Genomic DNA, 21,309 nt, shown 5'->3' with positions numbered 1-21,309 from the left:
TAATACATTTTTCAACCAAACTTTCTTTAAAAGAGGCTGTTTTGTGCCCAAGCATTTGCGTCTTTGGATTGGAAACAAAAAGGAATAACAATTCAACCTTCTTACTTCTTACTACGTAGTACGTACCATTGCCAAGTCAACACTTGATAACAAATTTTGCCAAATTAAAGTAAAAAAAAAAAAATAGAATAATAAAAAAACAAAAGTAACTTATTAGTCACTGGAACACGTCCTACTTAGAATTTCCCTGCCCATAAATACACTAAGTTACATCTCATTGTATTCACCATTACCGTTAGCATCAATTTTGTTCTATTAAAGATCAAGTACGAGGAAAAAAGTTAATTTCAAGTTTATATCCAAAAACATATATAATTCGCCGGACACAATATAAAGTTTCAAGAAATCACGAAGAGATTAGATGATCATTATGACATAATTCTGATTTCTGAGCTGTCTTTTAAATGATCCTTTTTTTTAACCAGCCATTTGAACAAAATAAATTCCCTTGAATGAAATTTACCTACGATAAACCATTTTAATAATTGCACGCAAAGGCGATATGTTATAGCAATTAATAATATAATTAATCCTTCAATCCATTACTAAATATCCTTTCTATATGGTCAATTATAGTTGCTTAGCATTAGACTATTAATTAAAATTTAAGTTTATGATCAACTCTTTTTATCTCTTTAGTCAATTTAGGCAGCTGCAAAAATCATAAACTTGGCAAATTTAAGATTGAGTATGCATATTTGCTTAAAGTACTAATTACTCAGTCATTAATTGCTCATTAGCTAATTACTGAGTTTAAAATTGTTGATGGGTGTTTAGCATTGATCCCTAAAATTATAAAGATTTGACCAGCCACCAATTTTGCATTGTTAACACAACCCAGCTTGGACTTTTCCTCGTATCCAATTTATAGAATTTCTTTAATATCGATACGCAATATGTTTGTTTCTTAATTTTATTTATTTTCATGCAATTAAATACTATGTGCCTTTTTGTTGCACGCTTAGTCATCTTCCACTTAAAAGTTAAAAGAGAGTTTCTCCAAATTTACGATTGTCTAAAATGTTTTTCCAAAGAACGACAAATAGTTTAATTAGTTAGGTAAAATAGCATATGGTTCTTGATATAAATTCTAAGATTTTGAAATACCTTCGTAAATTAGTTTTGAATTTAATGTTCAAAGTAGGGGTGTACATAAGTCGGGTTGGTTCGGGTTTTGCAATTAACCAAATCAAACCAATTGTGTCGGGTTATTAAATTTAAAGATCAAACCAAACCAATAAAACTCGGATTTTTCAATCTCAATTTTTCTCGGATTTTTGGGTTATTCGGGATTTTTTTTCGGTAAAATTTTCGTAGCACAAAACATATAACTTGTGCTCAAAATATTTCTTTAATCATAGTAAGATACAACTATATAAGATATTTTCCAAGAAAATAATACAAAAATATGAGATGTGTCATGACATTATCCTAAAATATTCAACAATAAAGATAATAAAATTATGTAATATAAATATTGCTAATTAAAAAGCCATAATAAAAATAAATATAATCTAAAAGTACTAAATCATGCTAAAATAAGTAGACTTATAAGGGAGTATTAATTACATGACTAAACGCTAAAAATAAAATAAAAATAGGCTATGCATTTTTATCTAAATCATTGTAAAATAAAAAATAGATATTCAATACATTGCCGTTCCTAGTATTGAATTGAATGTCTTTTATTAGCATTAGTATGATTTGATTTTTGTTTGGGCTTTGTTAGCGTTATTTAAGTTAATAATATTAATGGCTATAAAACTTATTGGAACATTCAAAAGTTCTATGTCCAATCTTGAAATAATACTTTAAAAGATAAAATAATAAAAATATTTAAACAATATTTATAAATTACATCACAATAATTATATTTATATATTAAATATATCTAAATTTTTTATATATGTAATATCGGGTTGGTTTGCTTTCGGTTTGACTTTCTTTAGTTAAAACCAAACCAAATCAATTATGTTCGGAGTTTTTTTTCCTAACACCAAACCAAATCAAACCAAACCATAATCGATTTTTTTTTCACGGTTTGACTCAGATTATCGGATTGATGCGATTTGTCGGTTTTCTTTGTACACCCCGAGTTCAAACTGCATATTTGACGCTGACGCTGCTAGTAGTATCTTATAATGTTAAGAACAGTTCGGTGCACAAAGCATCCCGTCTTCAAGCAAATTCGGGAAAGGGTCGCACCCCAAAGGCGTAATATAAATAGCCTACCCTAATGCAAGCATCAATAACTGCTTTTACGGTTCGAATCTGTGACCTATATATTACACGAAAACAACTTTACCGTTGATCTAAAACTCGTCTTCCTTGTTAGAAACACAAAAGAAGTATATATGCCTTCGGCATGAATTTCTGTATCGTTATTTACACCAATCACTTGTATTTACCAATAATTTGTTCAATGGTTTCTCCAAGTTAAAGAAAAACTACAAAGCAACTATATTCATAAATTGAAGAATGAGAAGACTTAAACTATCAAAGAATTAATTTTCTAAACATATCATCTATATGTCCATGATCATCAAAAGGAAGCTATTTTTTTTCCTCCTTAGCTTTCCTGGCCGCCACGGAAGGTTGACAAAGATCATATCACCACGAAAAGGCAATCATGCACCTTTGGAAACTTGCTATTGCATCTATAATTAGCCCGTTAACCGATTAGCTAGTCCTCCTCCTAAAACCCTAGTACTAGTCTATACAAGAACTACTACGGGTATTGAAAACGAGGGTTTTTTCACAAGACAAGAGATGACTAGGGTTAGATATTCTCTGCATTCTTCGAAGGGATTTTTAGGCGGTAGAATTCATTGAAGGGTATTTTAGGCTGTGGAAATAAGAGATTTCATCCGTGTTGTAAGGATTCCCAACGACCGATAATTCGAGTCGTGGTTGCTACAGACCATCCGTTTCCGTAAGGAGAAACTCGTAAGTTTCCTTACTAGTATTTATGGATAAAATACTACATGCACACGCGGTGATAGACATGCCCGGCGATCCTATGAAAAGTCGATCATATACTGATTGAAGAACAAGAAGAAAAACGGAACAATTTTATTTTGGACTCGTCTTGATTGGGCAGAGCGAAGATTTAAAGTTTATGGGCAAGAGCCGTTGCCACCTTGATCAGGAATGTTGGTGCAAGAAGAAGAACCAGATGATGGAACTTGGCCTCTTGGCAACGATGTCATCCATTCAAACACACCCATAGGCCTAGATGCTTTTGCTAATAATAAGATATTTTGAGTGAGAATAATGGAGATAATAATAAGAAATAATGAAATGAATTTTCTAACTGAATCCATTATTTTTGGAGGCAGACAAATATTTGGAGGTTGTTGGGATAATGAGAATCATAACGAAATGTAACTTAGTATATTTATAGGCACAGAAATTCTATAAAACAGTACGTGATTCAAACACGAACGAGTTAAGTTTTTATTATTAATCCTATTAATTTTGACTTTGACAAAATGTGTTTCTAAGTTACTTGGCAATGGTAGCAAGAAGTAAGAAGGTTGAATTGATTTTCCTTTAATTTCCTATCCAAAGACATGGATTCCTTGGGCAGAATACAACATTAGTTTAGGAGGGTTAGGTTGAAAAATGTACTAAAAATAATATATTTTCTATTGACTTTGGCAAATATAGGAGACTGCGTGATTACCGTACTACATACGTACTGGAAAGCGTATTTGATTGAATTCCAGACCACCCAAAAATTAAAAAGAAGGTTATAATCCTCTTGCTCTTGATCGATTTGAATAATATTTTACAATATTTAACTTAAACTTTAAGTTGTGAAAGTTTAGGGATAATCAGAGAAAAAGAGGTGAGCTCAATGTGAGCTCTAATGGCGGATTAGATCGCACAACAGAGAGAGAAAAACAGACAGAAGAATGAAGTTTCTAGAAAGAAAAGAGCTGTTTTCATTATTGCAACTCAAAGAAAAAGAAAAATACAAAATTGATGTCCTATTTATAGTGGATGTATAATTACCCAATACTAACTAACTACCTAATGACCAATACACATATGAATACAAGTATGAAAAAATGAAAGAATAAATATGGTGCATTACAGATCAATAATCTCAACATCCCCCCTCAAGTTGGAGGGGAGGACCTCACATCCAACTTGCTGAGAAGTGCAACATGCTTGATCCGCAACATGCTTGATCCCTGTTAAAGACTTGGTCAAGATGTCAGCTAACTAGTCATTAGTAGAAACATGATGAAGAGAAACTAGCCCTTCCTGTAGTTGATCTCTCACAAAATGACAATTCATTTCCATATGTTTCGTTCGTTCATGGAACACAGGGTTTCTTGCTATGTGTAAAGAAGCTTGGCTATCACAGAATATGGGGATAGGCAAGGCCAATGGAACAGTAAGTTCATTGAGAAGTCTTGCCAACCATACAAGTTCACCAACCACCATTCTAGCGGACCTATATTCAGCTTCTGCAGAGGATAGTGAAATAGTAGACTGCTTCTTAGATTTCCAACTAATAGGACTGGTACCAAGCAGCACAATGTACCCACTAACTGATTTTCTAGATTGAGAGCAAGTAGCCTAGTCTGAATCACAGAATGCATTTACTCCATAGTTTGCATTGTTGTTGAGGAAGATGCCCAAGGATGGATCACCTTTTAAGTATCTTAGGACAAGGTATGCTGCCTTCAAATGGGTTTCCCTGGGACTTTGCATGAATTGACTAAGATGTTGTACACTATAAGCAATGTCCAACCTAGTGTTAGTGAGAAAATTGAGTTTGCCAATCAACTTCCTATAATAAGAAGGGTCAGCTAGTGGAGCTCCCTCATCAGCCTTTAATTTCACAGAGGGGTCCATAGGAGAAGTCATAGAAGGATAATCTATACATCCAAACTCTCTTAAAAGATCAATAGTGAATTTTCTTTGTGACATTAAAACCCCTTTCTCTGTGTATTGAACTTCCAGTCCTAGGAAGTAATGAAGTCTCCCTAAGTCCTTTATCTTAAAAGTACTGTGTAGAAAAGTTTTCAGGGACTCAATCTCTTGCAGATGGGTGTTAGTAACAAGAACATCATCTACATACACAACTACAAACACTACTAAGCCTTCACTCTTCTTATAGAACAGAGAATAATCAAGCATTGGATGAGTGTACCCTTTAGAACACAAAGCTTCAGTTAATTTCTCATAGCATTATCTACTTGCTTGTTTGAATCCATACAAGGACTTGTTCAACTTGCACACTAAACCTGGTGAGTCCACAACTAGGCCCGGTGGTATCTCCATATACACCTCTTCATGGAGATCCCCCTGAAGAAATGGATTATTTACATCTAGCTGTAAGACCTGCCACCCCTTCTTGATTGCTGTTGCTATAAGAGCCCTAACAGTTATCATTTTTACTACAGGTGAGAATGTTTTTGTGTAATCTATCCCAGCTTGTTGTGTATACCCCTTTACTACTAATCTAGCTTTAGATCTTTCTACACTACCATCTACCTTATGTTTGATATTATATACCCATTTACACCCTATTGCCTTCTTTCCAATTGGAAGAGGAACTAGGTCCCAGGTTTTATTTGCATACAATGTTTGGAATTCTTGATTCATTACTGCTTGCTAGGCAGTCTTTACAGCAGCTTCCTCAAATGAGCTAGGTTCACATTCATGTGGACCAGTTCCTATCAAATGCTGATAGGTGGAATGTGTTTCATTAGGTAAGTTATCAATATGTTTAGGGGCAGATGTGTTGAAAGAAAAAGACTGTGTACTTTGGCTATCATTTGGAGAGGTTGGTTGGTTTTGATGAGTTTGCTGAAGTCTGGGAAGTGTACACTCATAATCTTTAAGATAGGTAGGAATTTTCAAAGTTCTAGAGGGTCTGTTTTGATTTGGGACTGAAGTTCCTTGATCCTGAATTATAACAGTTGGACTGTGAGGTGCACCAGGAGGGACCTCTCCTGGACTGTCAACAACAGGAAAACTTCCTGATGTCTGGCTTTCTAAGGGTGAATGAGAAGGCCTGGAGTCATCATTATGAGGGTTAGATGGGGGTGAGCAGGGCTCAGGCCTGGACAGGTTCCCAGGTGACACTTCATGGTGAGCATTATCACTTGCTGAATGTGAAAACAATTTGACGGTTGGCAAGCGGATTTTTCTTGAGTGGAGGAGTTTTGTATAAAAGAACACCAGACCTGGGATTGTTAAGATGCATAGATGCTAGACAAGCTACGTCTGTCATATCCGAAGTACAGTCAGGGGTCTGCGGACCATATATGAGCGGATATGTGTTGGTAAAGAAAATTCTCCGAGCAGGTTATTATTGGCTCACCATGGAGCGAGATTGTATTAGTTTTATGCGCAAATGTCATCAGTGCCAGCTACACGGAGATTTGATTCATTCTCCGCCATCGGAATTACACACAATGTCAGCGCCATGGCCCTTCGTCGCTTGGGGAATGGATATCATTGGATCAATTAATCCAGCAGCATCCAACGGGCATAGGTTCATTCTGGTAGCCATTGATTATTTCACCAAATGGGTTGAGGCCAAAACTTTCAAGTCTGTGATCAAGAAAGCAGTGGTCGATTTTGTTCACTCAAATATCATCTGTCGATTTGGAATCCCGAAGGTGATCATCACAGATAACGGTGCTAATCTTAACAACAATTTGATGAAAGAGGTATGTCATTAGTTTAAGATTACACACCGCAATTCTACCCCATATTGTCCCAAGGCGAATGGAGCAGTTGAGACAGCCAACAAAAACATAAAAAAGATACTTCGGAAAATGGTAGAAGGTTCTAGGCAGTGACATGAAAAATTACCATTTGCGTTGCTGGGTTATCGCACTACTGTCCGTACTACAGTAGGGGCAATTCCTTATTTGTTGGTATATGGAACTGAAGCCGTAATACCTGCGGAAGTTAAAATCCCGTCCCTTCGGATTGTCGCTGAGGCTGAGATTGATGATGATGAGTGGGTCAAAACCCGTCTGGAGCAGTTGAACTTGATTGATGAAAAAAGATTGGCAGCTGTGTGTCATGGCCAGTTATATCAAAAGAGAATGGCAAGAGCATACGACAAAAAGGTGCGTCCCCGGAAGTTTGAGGTGGGCCAGCAAGTGCTGAAACGCATCCTTCCACATCAGGCTGAGGCAAAAGATAAGTTCGCCCCGAATTGGCAAGGGCCATTCATTGTAACCAGAGTATTGTCCAATGGTGCTTTATGTTTAACAAATATCGAAGGAAAATGCATAGACATGGCTATCAATTCTGACGTAGTAAAAAGATATTATGTATGATTTTTTGGTATCATTGTTGATTGTTTATATTTGGCATTATTTCGAAGACTGAAATGACGAAGGCAATTTGTTCTACTATCTAAACACTTTACCCTTTGTTCCCTTTTTTGAGCCTTATTTATTTCTTTCATACCCCTCTTTTGGAATCAATAACGAAAAAGAGAGAAAAAGAAGGAAAAGAAAAAGAGAAAAGAAAAGAAGTGAAAATATAACAACAAGGAAATTCAGGTGTGAACTACGTTTGACCTGATCCCTGTTAAGGGTATGTAGGCAGCTTTACGGCTCAGTAACAATAAAATAAAAGTCAAAAGATCCCCAAGCAAGAAACTGGGGCAGAGATTGTATTTGTAATAAGAAATGTGATTCCAAAAGTTGTAATTTTAAACCCATGTCAAAATTATTTTGAGCCTTTGATACCCTTTCTTTCTAATCTCATCAAAAAGCCCACATTAAGGTCCAAAGAAAGATCTTATGATCAATTTTTCGAGAGATGACGAGTCGAGCAAACAGAAGTGATTCATATCAGGGTAATACTCCGGTCCAAGCAGGGAAATTAATGAAAATGAGAGAGTCTTATTGGTGAAAACCTTCACATACACCATAAGGCGACGAAAGTTGAGAGAAGTAAAATGAGAGAGTCTTATCGGTGAAAACCTTCACAGGAACCGTAAGGCGATGGGAGTTGAGAGAAACGAGAGAGTCTTATTAGTGAAAACCCCTCGAAGGTCACTATAAGGCGACAATGAATTAAAAGGGGGCAAATGAGATAAGGTTGATGGAAAGGATCCGTCGAGACATCAAGCAGAATAGAGATGTTGTTTCGGCAAAAGAAGATGGGTTGCGGGACCTCTGAAATGCAAAGTAGGGACATCAGAAAGATTGATTGATGTAAATAGACTAGGTTGATTAATCCAAAAATGCACGACATGACCATTGAGATCGGTTATACCATTCAGATAAGTTATTTTCTCTTCAAACAATTGTTCAGAAAGATTTTTCTTGTTATATCTTTCGAAGTCATCATTTTCCATTTTTGATCAATAGTAGTTTGTTTTTAAGAAGGATTTTCAGAGCTAACTACCAGTTTCCAACATGGTGCAAGGTAAATGGGGATAAGACAGGCGAGGATAATGTGATGGGACGAGAAAGACGTCGTTGTAAGACCAGATGATGGATTGGTCTAAGATTTCGGGACAGTGTGGAGCAAAGGTGGAAAACAACGACTGAGAAGTTGGTGAATACAGAATCATCAAGAAGGTCGGAGGTTATCGGCCAAGTTTCAAGATGGTCGAACAACGCAGAGCATGGAAAAGAGCGAAAGGGAAAACCGTCCCCAGCAGGAGCATCCCCATGTTTTAAACTAACAAATTCTCTTTGATTTTAAGCAGGGACAGGAAATGTTATTGATGACAGAAAGACATGCCACAAGAAAGATTGTCAAACTGGGGCAGAAAATTTTCTTTCATTTTTAAAATTTTCTGGAAGGCAGGTGCCCACATGGGGAAGAAGGAAGATAACACAAGTTTGGAGAAAAGTGGTATCCCCAGCAGTTTTTGGAAGAAGGCAATACAAGTTTTAAAAAAGCAATTTCGGGAGGAAGATAACACAAGTCTTAAGGGAAGTAGTTCCAGAGGAAGGAAAACACCAGCTTTAATGGAAGTAGTCTCTGAAGGAGGAAAATAACATATTTTTGAATGAAATACCGGTGTTATCCCTAGCATTTTTCAAAGGAATGAAACACCAGTTTTGAGGGAAGCAGTTCTGAAAGAAGATAATGCAAGTTAGAAGGAAAATGGTTCAGGAGGCAGGAAGGAACAACGGCAATAGAACACATTTTTAAATTGTAGTTGAAGTCAGGAGCCCGCCTGGAAAATGGAGGTATTATATTTTAAGAAGTTGTTGAAGTCAGGATACTCGCCTGGAGAATGGAGGTTGTTATATTTTCAAGTTGTAGTCGAAGTCAGGAGCCCGCCTGGAGAATGGAGGTATTATATTTTTAAGAAGTTGTTGAAGTTAGGAGCCCGCCTGGAGAATGGAGGTTATTATATTTTCAAGTTGTAGTCGAAGTTAAGAGCCCGCCTAGAGAATGGAGGTATTATCTTTTTAAGTCGTAGTAGAAGTCAGGAGCCCGTCAGGAGAGCGGAGGGTTACAACAAAAATCCCCAGCATAAACTCAAGTGTAAAAGTCAAAAGAGAGGCAACAATGGTCAAAGGAAGATAATTCGCGTGTCGGGGAAGAAACAATTCGAATTTCACAAGAAAGAAAGAAACATCAGAAGAAACGCAAGCCAACAATAAGAGCAAGTTTAAAGATCTAGATAAGATTTTGTAATTCCTAGTTTAGTCCAGCTTTTTGTTTTCTTTTACCATGATGTAATAAGGAGGTAAGTAAACGGTGGCAGCAGCAGCAATAGCAGTAACAACAAAATTACAGCTCCATGGTAGTCCCAGCTATCAAAACTTTCCGAACTACATTGACCTGATTCCCTTTTAGCCAAGGATATGTAGGAAACCTTCGATGCAGAGGATCGGTCAACTCTCTTTCAAAAATATGCTTCACACGGAGTATTCCAACGGGCAAAAATCGCTCGTATCCGCTCACTTTATCTTTGCACGAAAACCCCTAGTGTTTTCGGACAAAGAGGGACAGCTGTGAGCATGTGATTTTTGCCCTATGAGAACTACTTCCAAAAATTCAAAATAAAATAATTTTCCTTTGTGTGCAATTTTGAGAAATTCGCGTGGCATTTCTTTTGGATAATTATTTGTATTTTTGTCTGTGAATGTTTATTCTATTTTAATTAATTAAAAATACAAAAAATATATGTGTTGCATTTGCATTTACGATTTAGTTTTGCAATTTAGGATTAATTAAACAGTAATTTGTTTTACGAAAATGAAAAATCAAAAAAATAACGTACTTCGCATTTTTAGTGTCTAATGTCAAAACTGTGTGATTATCTTTGTATTTAATTTTGTGTGATAATTATCATTAAGGGTTAATTAGTATTTTTCTAAGTTAATTTTGGTTTACCATTTATTTTAGAATTTTTGATAATTAGGAATTAAAAAGAAAATAAAAGGAAAAAGAAGAAACAAGAGAAGAAGAGTAAAAATCGGACTGGGCCAGTTTTAGAAAAGTAAAGTTCAGGCCCAATGTCACACCCCATATCCGAGCCCAACCGGCCGGTCCAAGAGACCATACCAAACGACGCCGTTTCGTCGCCAATCAATCTCAACCGTTCAATCATCCAATCCAACGGTCCAAGATTCCCCTCCCATAACCCGTCTCTACCCCGACCCGCCTACCCCGAACCATACCCGCCCCAGCTAAGCCTAAACGACCCCGTTTGGTTTAAGCGACTTAATCTGGACCGTTGGTTCCCATCATCCAACGACCCAGATTAATCAGCTGATTTTGATATACCAAACACCCCCCCCCACTCGTCTCTTCAGAGGCCAAACACACACCACCACACACCACCGCCTTCCGCCAGCCGGAAATCGCCCACGGTGGCCAAACAACCCCAAAATCACACCCCTGAACCACCAAACCATCCCCTCTTCGAATCCATGCTCATTTTTCTTCGAATCACCCCCGAGCCCCTCGAATCTTAGATCAAAGAAATCGACCCAAACCCTAGTTCATCCAAATCGACCCCAAGTCAACGCCACATACCCCCCGTGACTCCTTCATAACAAACTCATCATGGATTCCTTTCGGATCAGACCAAAGTTCGTCGAATATCAAATCTAAGTGCACAAGGGGGTCGTTCGTTTGGATTTCTTGGTTTATTCAAGTCTGTTTCAACATAAAATAATGACGCCCATTGGTTCTCCAACAAGAACAAACGTTTGGCATTATGTTGTGTTGACTCAGCATGTCATTTCCCAGTTCGAGCCTGGCCGGTGAGTTTATTTCCTAGTTTTGTTTATTCTGTTGTCAATCTTTCCCCGTCTCTTTTTCTTTTCTCTGGTCGTTTTCGGGTTGAAACTCAACCAGTCCTCTGTTTTGGCATTTTGTTTATTCGACCATTTTGTTTATCAAGAACAAACGTTTGGCATTTTGTTTATTCTGTTGCCAATTCGCTGTTTTGTTTATCATAATATTTGGGGAATCTGTTCTTGGTCTCACAAGTCTGTATAGTCAGTTGTGTGAAACCCTGCCTTGTTTAATAATTTAGTCAGTAAAACTGGTTCATTTCAACTTAATAGAACTTGTTCATCCCATGCTCGTGCGTATTGTCAAACAATCTTATGGGCAATTCAGTGTGGTCTTGTTTCTTTTGCTGTTGGAATAAAACACTGAATTGGTTAATCAGTTGAGTTGTGTGAATTTGTTTGTTTTAGCTGTTGTTTGAATCTGTATCATGCTTGTTAGTCGGTTTAGGAATCATCAGTTAATGAAGTTAAGGGTAAATCACTGAAGTGAAAGTGTTAAAATCAAGTGGAAGCCCATTCTGGTTGTCAGGGCACGCTTGAGTTTTAAATTCAGGCTGCCCATACACCTTTGAATTAAATAATTAAATGAGACACTTTGTAGTGGCTGTCAGGGAATATGATGGAAGAAAGACATTTCTTAATAATCTAAGTGTTAAAACAGGAGTTGGAGAGCTTAGGAGATTGAAAGGAGAACATTCAGAGAACTCTAAGGAGTAACACTGTTCCATTGAGTGATTGGTGATTTCTAAAATTTCCTTAAGACTGAAACAATTTCTAGTTAGCTGATAGTTGAAATAAGTTGAAGTCAAGACAGGTTAAGGTCTTTTTGTTCATTTGTTTGAATTGAAAGTGTTTTCCTGGGCTGGTATTTCACTTTTCTGGGTTGGAAATTGATTGAAAACTGCTGCTGATCACCACGCTTGCTATTGTCTTGTTGTTGCTGTTTTCTTCTTAAACTGCAAGCTCATTTGTCCTTATTTTGATTGTTGTAATCAGGTACACATTCGAAATTTTGATGTAATTATGAGCTTGAACATGGAATAAATTGCACGCTTGCTTGGTTCTGAGAACTGCTGCTGGCTGTTGGATTTAAATGGACGTTAGAATTGTTAAGCATAATTGAGCAGTGATTTGTTGTATATAAACTTTGAATTTATATTTATTTCATGGACTGTTAGTTGATTCAAGGTCTTCTGATGCGAATTTTGTAGTCATTAGGTGATAATTGGATCCGATTTAAACTTCCAGTTGATATTATTGAATGTTAATTGAAGCTACTGAAAATCGATTTGAGACCAGTCATGATATAATGTTGAGGTCAGCACAGATGTGATAATAGTTTAACTGGACTAAGTCGGTAATATGGATATCCACTGTTTTAACATATACATGAGAATAAGTGTCCTGGACTTAGTTAATGTGTGTATTTGAATTATTATCGTTGAATTAACGTTAGGATTTGTGAGTATTCAGATTCATGGAATTGGTTCATTGAGTTTAGTAGTTTGCTTTAGTTAATAACCTCCCTTAATTTGATCAACACCTTCAAATAAATACCTTCAGTTATTTGCATGCCTGAGTATGAAGCTACAATCAAAACAATTAATACTAGCTTGAATTAAGTGAATAAACCTGAGACAACTCAGGAGTAATTGCTCAATTCAAATTGTTGCGTCTGGGCTTTTGACTCAATATAGTTTTCAGTTTTTGAATGAGCAGCCCAGGCCCATCTCTGATGGCCGTGTATATTTGGGTCCAGGCTGAAATCAGCGCACAACCCATCATGGGCGTGGGCCTGAGCGTAACACTCTCTTCGTTGGGCTTGTCTTAGAGCCCGATGGCTTTGGTGCAGATTTATTATGTGGTTTGCCTCAGTCCAACAACAAATTAATTAGGACCTTTCTTTTATCGGTAGAGACAATAAAGGTAGAAAATCATAGTCTCTTTAGGATTGGCCTTTAAATAAAAAAGATGAGCCTCGCGGAATAAAAATACAAAATTGCGGGGCCCTAAATAGATATATATATTAAAATACTCAGATTTCGGGACGGGCCGTTTAGCGAATTTCACGGCCTTCCCCAAAAATAATAACGCGTTAGTCTCTTTAGGCGCGTATTTTAATAACATTACCTCCCTAAACTTGGGTGCGCATTTATGTGACCCAAATCCAAATCCCAACGATGTTAAAGTATGTCCAAAAACCACGGGTGCATTTATCTGACGTGGTTCAAGACTTGTTTTAATGACGTTGCAATTTTCTTTAAAAATGAATAAAAGCGGTTAAGGTTAAAATTTGCACACAGGTTCATAATTGTTAAAATTAGATAATTTAAGCCAAATATGACAATTGAGCGACCGTGCTAGAACCAAGGAACTCGAGAATGCCTAACACCTTCTCCTGGGTTAACAGAATTCCTTATTCGGATTTCTGGTTCGCGGACTGTTATACAGAGTCAATCTTTTCCTCGATTTGGGATTCAACCGGTGACTTGGGACACCATAAATCTCCCAAGTGGCGACTCTGAATTAAATAAATCCCGTTTCGATTGTCCTTTAATTAGAAAAACTCCCCTTATGCCCTTGCGGGTGTAGGTAAAAAGGAGGTGTGACAAAATCCCAAATGTTTGGTCTCCAATTTCAAGCCCTAACTCTTCAATTTTTAGGCTTAGATTTCATGATTTTCTAGGTGTAATTCACATAATAATCGAGTTTTAAGTCCAAGAATCTTACCTCCCAACGGTTTCCCTTGAATACCTCTTCAACCTCCTTAAAAAATCTCTCAAAATGACCAACTACAGAGGAAACGAGCCCCAAAATCGCGGACAAGACGAGTTAAAAACATTCTGCCCAGGCCTTAATTTCCTTCTTCGCAAATGCGGTCAAAGCCTCGCGTTCGCGAAGCACAAAAATAACGTTAACCATAATCCTCTGACGCGAACGCGATACAATCCACGTGAACGTGATGTTTTTCCCAGATGAACCTTCACGAACGCAATCCTTCCATCACGAACGCGATGGGTAAATTTCCATTGAAGCTTGACCTTTCAATTTCTTCTATGCGAACGCAACTACATGCCCGCGAACGCGATGCACAACCTCGCAGCCGTTCACGAACGCGAAGGCTAAACTTCCACCTCCCTCAGCAGACTCTTCGTGAATGTGAGGGTCCTCTCGCGAACGCGAAGACCAAAATATCCGCAACTGCTGGAACTCAAAATCTGCAATTTTTCCAACTTCAAAATGATCCGATTGACCACCTGAAACTCACCCGAGGCTCCCAGGACCTTAACCAAAGGCACTAACATATCCTAAAACCTTATTCAAACTTGTTCCAATCACCAAAACACCTCAAACAACATCAAATCACCCAAAACACATCGGATTCAAGCCAAACTTTCTAAAATCTTCTGAATTACGATTTTGATCAAAAACCCAACCAAACCATGTCTGAATGACCTGAAATTTTGCACACACATCCCAAATGATACAACAAAACTACTGAAACTCTCGGAATTCCATTCCGACCCCTATATCAAAATCTCGCCTATCAACCGGAAATCGCTAAAATATCAACTTCGCCAATTCAAGCCTAAATCTACTATGAACCTCCAAAATTCATTCCGATCAAGCTCCTAAGTCACAAATCACCTCCCGAAGCTAACCGAACCGTCAGAACTCACATTTGAGCCCTCTAATATATAAGTCAACATCTGATTGACTTTTCCAACTTAAACTCCCCCAAAAGTGACTAAGTATCTCGAACCTTACCAAATTCCTTCCGGATTCGATCCGACCAACCTGATATCACATAACACGGATAAACAAAGCATAAAGAAGCAGAAATGGGGAAAACAGAGAGATAACTCATGAGACGACTGGCCGAGTCATCACATTTACCCTTCTAAAAAAGAGTTTACATTAAACAAAATAGTCATTATATTATTTTCCTTATATTTAGCACTTTAAAATCAAGTAAAATTTTGTTTATTAAAGTTTTCCTTATTTGAATTACCACACATGAAATCCTAATATTTAGGACATCCAAATAAAAAAAAATTAACTTGTGCAATCAAACAATTTATTAACTAGACTATTTGACTAGCACACGGTACTTACATTATCCGAAAATTACCTAGCTTTTTCTTGTCTTTTCTGCGATTGGAATTCAAGTATTCAATTAATTTCACCAATCCAATGTAATGAAGTTACACTCTAGCCTTCAGATTTTTGCCGTCTACTTTAAAGATTAATAAGTGCTTTGAGTAGTAAATATTTCCTCTATTTCAATTTGTGTGCTTTACTATAGTTTTTTTTTAAAATTTGTTTTAAAAGTATCTTTTTATGTTCAGTAATTCTTTAATTTCACCATTTCACATGATATTTTTAAGACTATTAGATTCAAGGATATTTTTATCAGCGGTTACAAGATTGTATTTATTGCTAGAACAATAAAATAAAGATTGATTATATCTATCTATATTAATATCTTAATATCTATATCTATATCTATACTATATTAAAAGCATGAAGGCCTTTAGCAAAATGTCGTTTGCCTTTTTTGCCCTTTAAGAATAAATTTCACACTAGACAAAAGTGTAATATAAGCTTCTTTCCAAATTTTTAGGAATTTAAATTAACTAAAATTTTAGTACATCCCATGTTTTGAACTCCTATGAAATTAGTCCTAACATATATGACTCACACAAGAATAGAAACAAAATATTTCTGACGAAAAGAAAACTTAGAATCACCAATATTACATTTTGCTTCATCGGCCAATAAAATACTATTTTTGTGTCCATAGTTTGGTAGAAAATGTTATTGAACTTATAGACAAATTTTATTCTAACCGAATTTCCATCATCTCTTTTCTAAGTATTTCAACAAATGATAATTTTTTATAGCAAGAAACCCTTTACGAAATGTTGTTCGCCTTTTTTATCATTTAAAAATAAATTTTACATTAGACAAATTTGTAATTTAGTGATTATCCTAATATATAGGACTTTAAAATTAATTAAAATTTTAATTATCAAATCTTTCCTTATTTGAATTGTGTAGGAAGTCTTAATATTAAGAATTTTAAAGTAGATATTATTTGGGGAAATAGGAGTAATTTTACGTTTTCTTTTCCATGTATATCCGACGGCAATTTCAATAGAAATATGTTTCACGTTCATTCTTCTTATTGGGAAACTTATAACTCTAACAAGATGTACCATTAAAAGTAAGAGATGTTGTACTAACTAAATACATATTTTAATTATTAAATGTAGTTTTAAATATTACACAAATTAATAAAGAGAATAATATATTGTTCGAGTAGGAAAAAAGTTCAAAAATAGTTTGTATCTTCTATACTATCATAAAAGAATGAAATTTCAACAAATAATTAAGTCTTTGGATTAATAAATTAGAGGGATAAAAATGATTCATTTTTTTTCAAAATCATTATGTAAGTAAAATTATTTATCAAGTTGATAAAACTCTTAAGTTACTTAAATTTATTTTCACAAAAAGAGCATTGGCCATGAGAAAAAGAAATTAGAGCAAAATTTATTTTAATATAGTATTAAAATTTAAATTGCTAAAAATGCTAAGTTAAATCATTAAGGATGTAACGTAAACAAAAGGTAATCAAAAGACGTTGTCATTATTTTTTTTTTAATATTCATTCCGATAAATGATAGCTTCCTATATTTTTTAATATAGTATTATATTATTTTTATATTTCAATATTAGTCATTTAAGACTTTAAATTATTTATCAATATCTTTGAGGTACTATAGTTCTACATCATGACTCAAAAATTTCTAAAAGATCAAAAGATTCAGATTTTCAATTTATTTTATTATCTTTGAATAATTATGGTAAAAGTATTTTTTATGTTGTTTGTTTATAGTCTTCGATAACAGAGATAACAATTAATTTCATAAGATATTTCACTCCTCATAAATCATAATAAAGCATATAAAGACTTATATGAAGTATGATTTATTTGTTTTATTGGGTTAGCTTAGTGAGATTAACATTAGGATCTTATATTTTTTAATATTTATTCAATAACTCAAAATATAGGATTTAATAATATTTACGTAATTTTAAAAAATTATATATTTATTGATATAGGTACACGCGCAAAGCGCGTACCCTAAGACTAGTATATTAAAAGCACGAAGGCCCTTAGCGAAATGTTGTTCGCCTTTTTTACACTTTAAAAATAGGATTCACACTAGATAAAATAGTCAATTAAGCATTTCATAATATTTAGGACATAAAAATTAAATTGGTTATTAAATCTTTCCTTATTTAAACTAGATACCTAAAATTTAGGACTTTAAAAATGATTAAAATTTTATCTTAACTAAATGTTTAAAAAGTCAATTATTTGGTATATGTTAGTACAAAACTTGTAGACGTTCATAGTTTCCACAATTACGTGACATCCTAATTGTGATGACCTTTTGGGTCATCACTTGTTTTTAAATTGGAATTCTGTGTTCCGAGGGTTTAAAACCTCTTTTAGCATCATCTCGATTTACGTGCGTATATGTGAAAATTAATTTGACATAATTGTGGAATCTGTGAGAATCTGTGAGAAATGATAAGTTTTGACTATAAAGTGAATTAATTTGACTTCGGTTAACGTTTTGGGTAAACGGACCCGGACCCGTAATTTGATGGTCTCAGAGAGTACGTAGGAAAATATGGGACTTGGGCGTATGCCCTGAATCGAATTTCCGAGGTCCCAAGCCCGAGAAATGAATTTTTAAAGAAAATTATTTTCTGGAAATTTCTATGAGTTTTGGAAATGAAATGCATTTGGAATTTGATAGTATCGGGCCCGTATTCTGGTTTCGGAGCCCGGTACAGGTCTTATATGTGAAATAAGATGAGTCTATGAAATTTGGTAAGAAACAGAAGTCGTTTGAGGTGATTCGAAACCCGTAGTTGTGAAAATTCCTACTTTGAAAATTTTGAAGATTTTCTTAGATTTCTATGTTAAATTCGTTGTTTAAGAGGTTATTTTGGTTATTCGATCACACGGATAAGTTTTTATGATGTTTTGAGATAGTGTACATGTTTTGGAGCCCCGAGGGCTCGGGTGAGGTTCGGAAGGTTTTGAACTTGGAAAAGATTGCAGGTTTTCAGTTTTCTGGTGTGCTGGTGTGTTCTTCTTCGCGTTCGCGGAAGGACTCTCGGGAATGCGAAGGGTTAGTCAGGCTGAAGGAAATCTCCTTCTACGCGAACGCGAGACACAGGACGTGAACGCGAAGCCTTGGGGGTGTTTCCCTTCGCGAACGCGGATCTGCTATCGCGAACGCGAAGGCCTTTGGGCCTGGGGAGGGGGAAGGGAATTTTGTGCTACGCGAACGCGGCCACTAGCCTGCGAACGCGAAGGCTCGAGGAGTCAAAGCTCCGCGAACGCGAGCCCAATGTTGCATACGCGAAGGTCACTTAGGCCCAACTCTTCGCGAACGCGATAGGCCTATCGGGAACGCGATGAAGGCCTATCCAGTGATTTTAAAACAGAAGCCAAATCGGGATTTAATCAAAATTTCATAACTTCTTCTTCTAAACTCCAAATTGGGCGATTTTTGAAATAGTATTTCACCACCAATTCATAGGTATGTAATCTTAGACTCATTTTCTTCAATTTCCATTAACACCCGTTAGATTTCTAGGCTTAAAATCATGTTCTTAAGGGTAGAAAATTAGGGATTTGGTTAGAGTTAGGGCTTTTTGTATAATTGTGATTTAGACCTCGTTTTGGGGTCGAATTTTGGAACTAATTATATATTCGGGCTCTAGGTGAATAGGTGATTGGGTTTTGATCCGAACTTCGTATTTTGACCAAGCGGGCCCGGGGTCAATTTTTGACTTTTTGGAAAGAATGATGGGAAAGCTATAATTAAGCAATGGAATTGGATTGTTTAGCATTTATGATGTTATTAAGTCGATTATGTATAGATACAATTGATTTGGAGCCGAATTCAAAAGGAAAAGCAGTGTTTGAGGCTTGAGTTGGTCGTGGAAGTTCGAGGTAAGTGTTCGGTCTAACCTTAGCTTGAGGGATTATGAGTTATGTACTATTTGCTATTTGCTATTTGCTTCTTGTTGAGTATGACATATAGGCATGATGACGAGTGTCTATACGTTGGTGTCGAGCATGATCGTGAGTCTTAAATTGTAATTTATTTTGTGTTCTTAAATAGTACTATAGATGCTTTAATTGATGATTCTCGACATTGAGCAAGGATTAAGTTTGTTTTCGTGGAAATTGCTTATGATTGAGTATTGGTGTTAGCTGAGGTGAGCAGAAGTTGGGTTAAAATTGGTTATAGTTGTTTCTCCCTTGCTGGGACGTATTTACTTTTACTGTTGAATCCCTTGCCGGGATAGTGTAGCTTATTGTTGAACCCTTGCCGTGACTCTTGGTATGGTTGTTACTAAAGGTATATAAATGTTATGTTGGATCGGGTTGCATTCCGCAACAATACTATATATGGAACGGGTTGCACGCCGCAACAATGTTATGTTGGATCGGGTTGCACGCCGCAACAATATTATGTTGGATCGGGTTGCACACCGCAACAATGTAATATTGGATCGGGTTGTACGCTGCAACAATGATATAAAAGGATCGGGTTGCACGTCGCAACAGTGTTAAATGATAGGGATCGGGTTGCGCACGACAACAGTGTTATTATGATTTTGTTGTAAATCTTGAATTGTTCTCTCATATTTCTCTTAAGTTTCTGCTGGATTCGATATTTCCCCCGTAGCATGTACCCCTCCCATGTTAATTATTTATTCCTATTTATTTTCCGTTGTATATTGTATAACTGCATAGGTTTATCTGGAGTCTGGTCCTAGCCTCGTCACTACCTCGCTGGGGTTAGGCCTGACACTTACCAGCACATGGGATCGGTTGTGCTGATGCTACACTCTGCACTATGTGCAGATTTCGGAGCAGCTTTTGGACAGTAACACTTGGGGGACCTTCCTTTAGTCTAGCCAGAGATCCCGAGGTAGTCCTGCAGGCGTCCGCAGGCCCGACGTTCTCTTCTACATTATTATGTACTTTGTTTTCATTAGATTTCGAGTAAGATTGTATTTCTTTCAGACATTTGTTGTAGTAATCTTAGTCCGTCCGTGATATTGTGACCCCGGATTCCGGGTAAAGATGTGTGTTGTTATTATCGTACTGGTCTTGGTTATTATATTAGATTAAGTCTTTCGCTTGATTTCATTTATCGTTAATATCTAAATGTTGGATACCTGTTAATTCAGATTTTTAAAAAGGGTTATAAATAAAAGAGTTAAAAAATTTCTATGTTTAGTGGCTTACCTATCTTCTACGAGTAGGCGTCATCACGACTCCCGAGGGTGAAAAATCCGGGTCGTGACACTAATGGCATTCTAATTTATTCATGACGAATAAAATAATTTTTTAACATCAAATAAGAAATTTCTTTTAAGAACTATTTTGATTCATTTAGTATTTACAACAACGTAATTCTTATTATATGGTAAATAATGAGAGATTAAAATTAAAAATTATTTAGTATATAGAAAAATAATATTTCACTTTTCTTTTTCGTCTTCTCTAATTACTTTAAACTATTATAAAAGCATGAAACTTCAATGCAAAATTGATCAACCTTTTTTATTATTTAATAATAAATTATATATTGGACAAAATTATCGTTTAATTGTTAGTAATTACTTTTTAATAATTAGGACGTTGAAATCAACTCAAGTTTTGACTACTAAATCTTTTCTATCTAAACTATATAGGAAATCCTAATATGTAGAAATATATTCACAGTAAGATAAATTATATTTTGAGTAAGATAATTTTCATAAGAATTTATAATTCCAAAAATTATTATTTCTCCTGGAACAATAATAATCCAGGTGACATTAGAAGTCTTCCACTTTAAAATACCAAGAGACGATTATTTTCATATTGCTAAAATTTAAAATT

Source organism: Nicotiana sylvestris, chromosome 1, assembly GCF_000393655.2.
Source record: "Nicotiana sylvestris chromosome 1, ASM39365v2, whole genome shotgun sequence".
In the NCBI taxonomy this organism is placed as follows: domain Eukaryota; kingdom Viridiplantae; phylum Streptophyta; class Magnoliopsida; order Solanales; family Solanaceae; genus Nicotiana; species Nicotiana sylvestris.
This window is presented reverse-complemented; position numbering follows the sequence as displayed.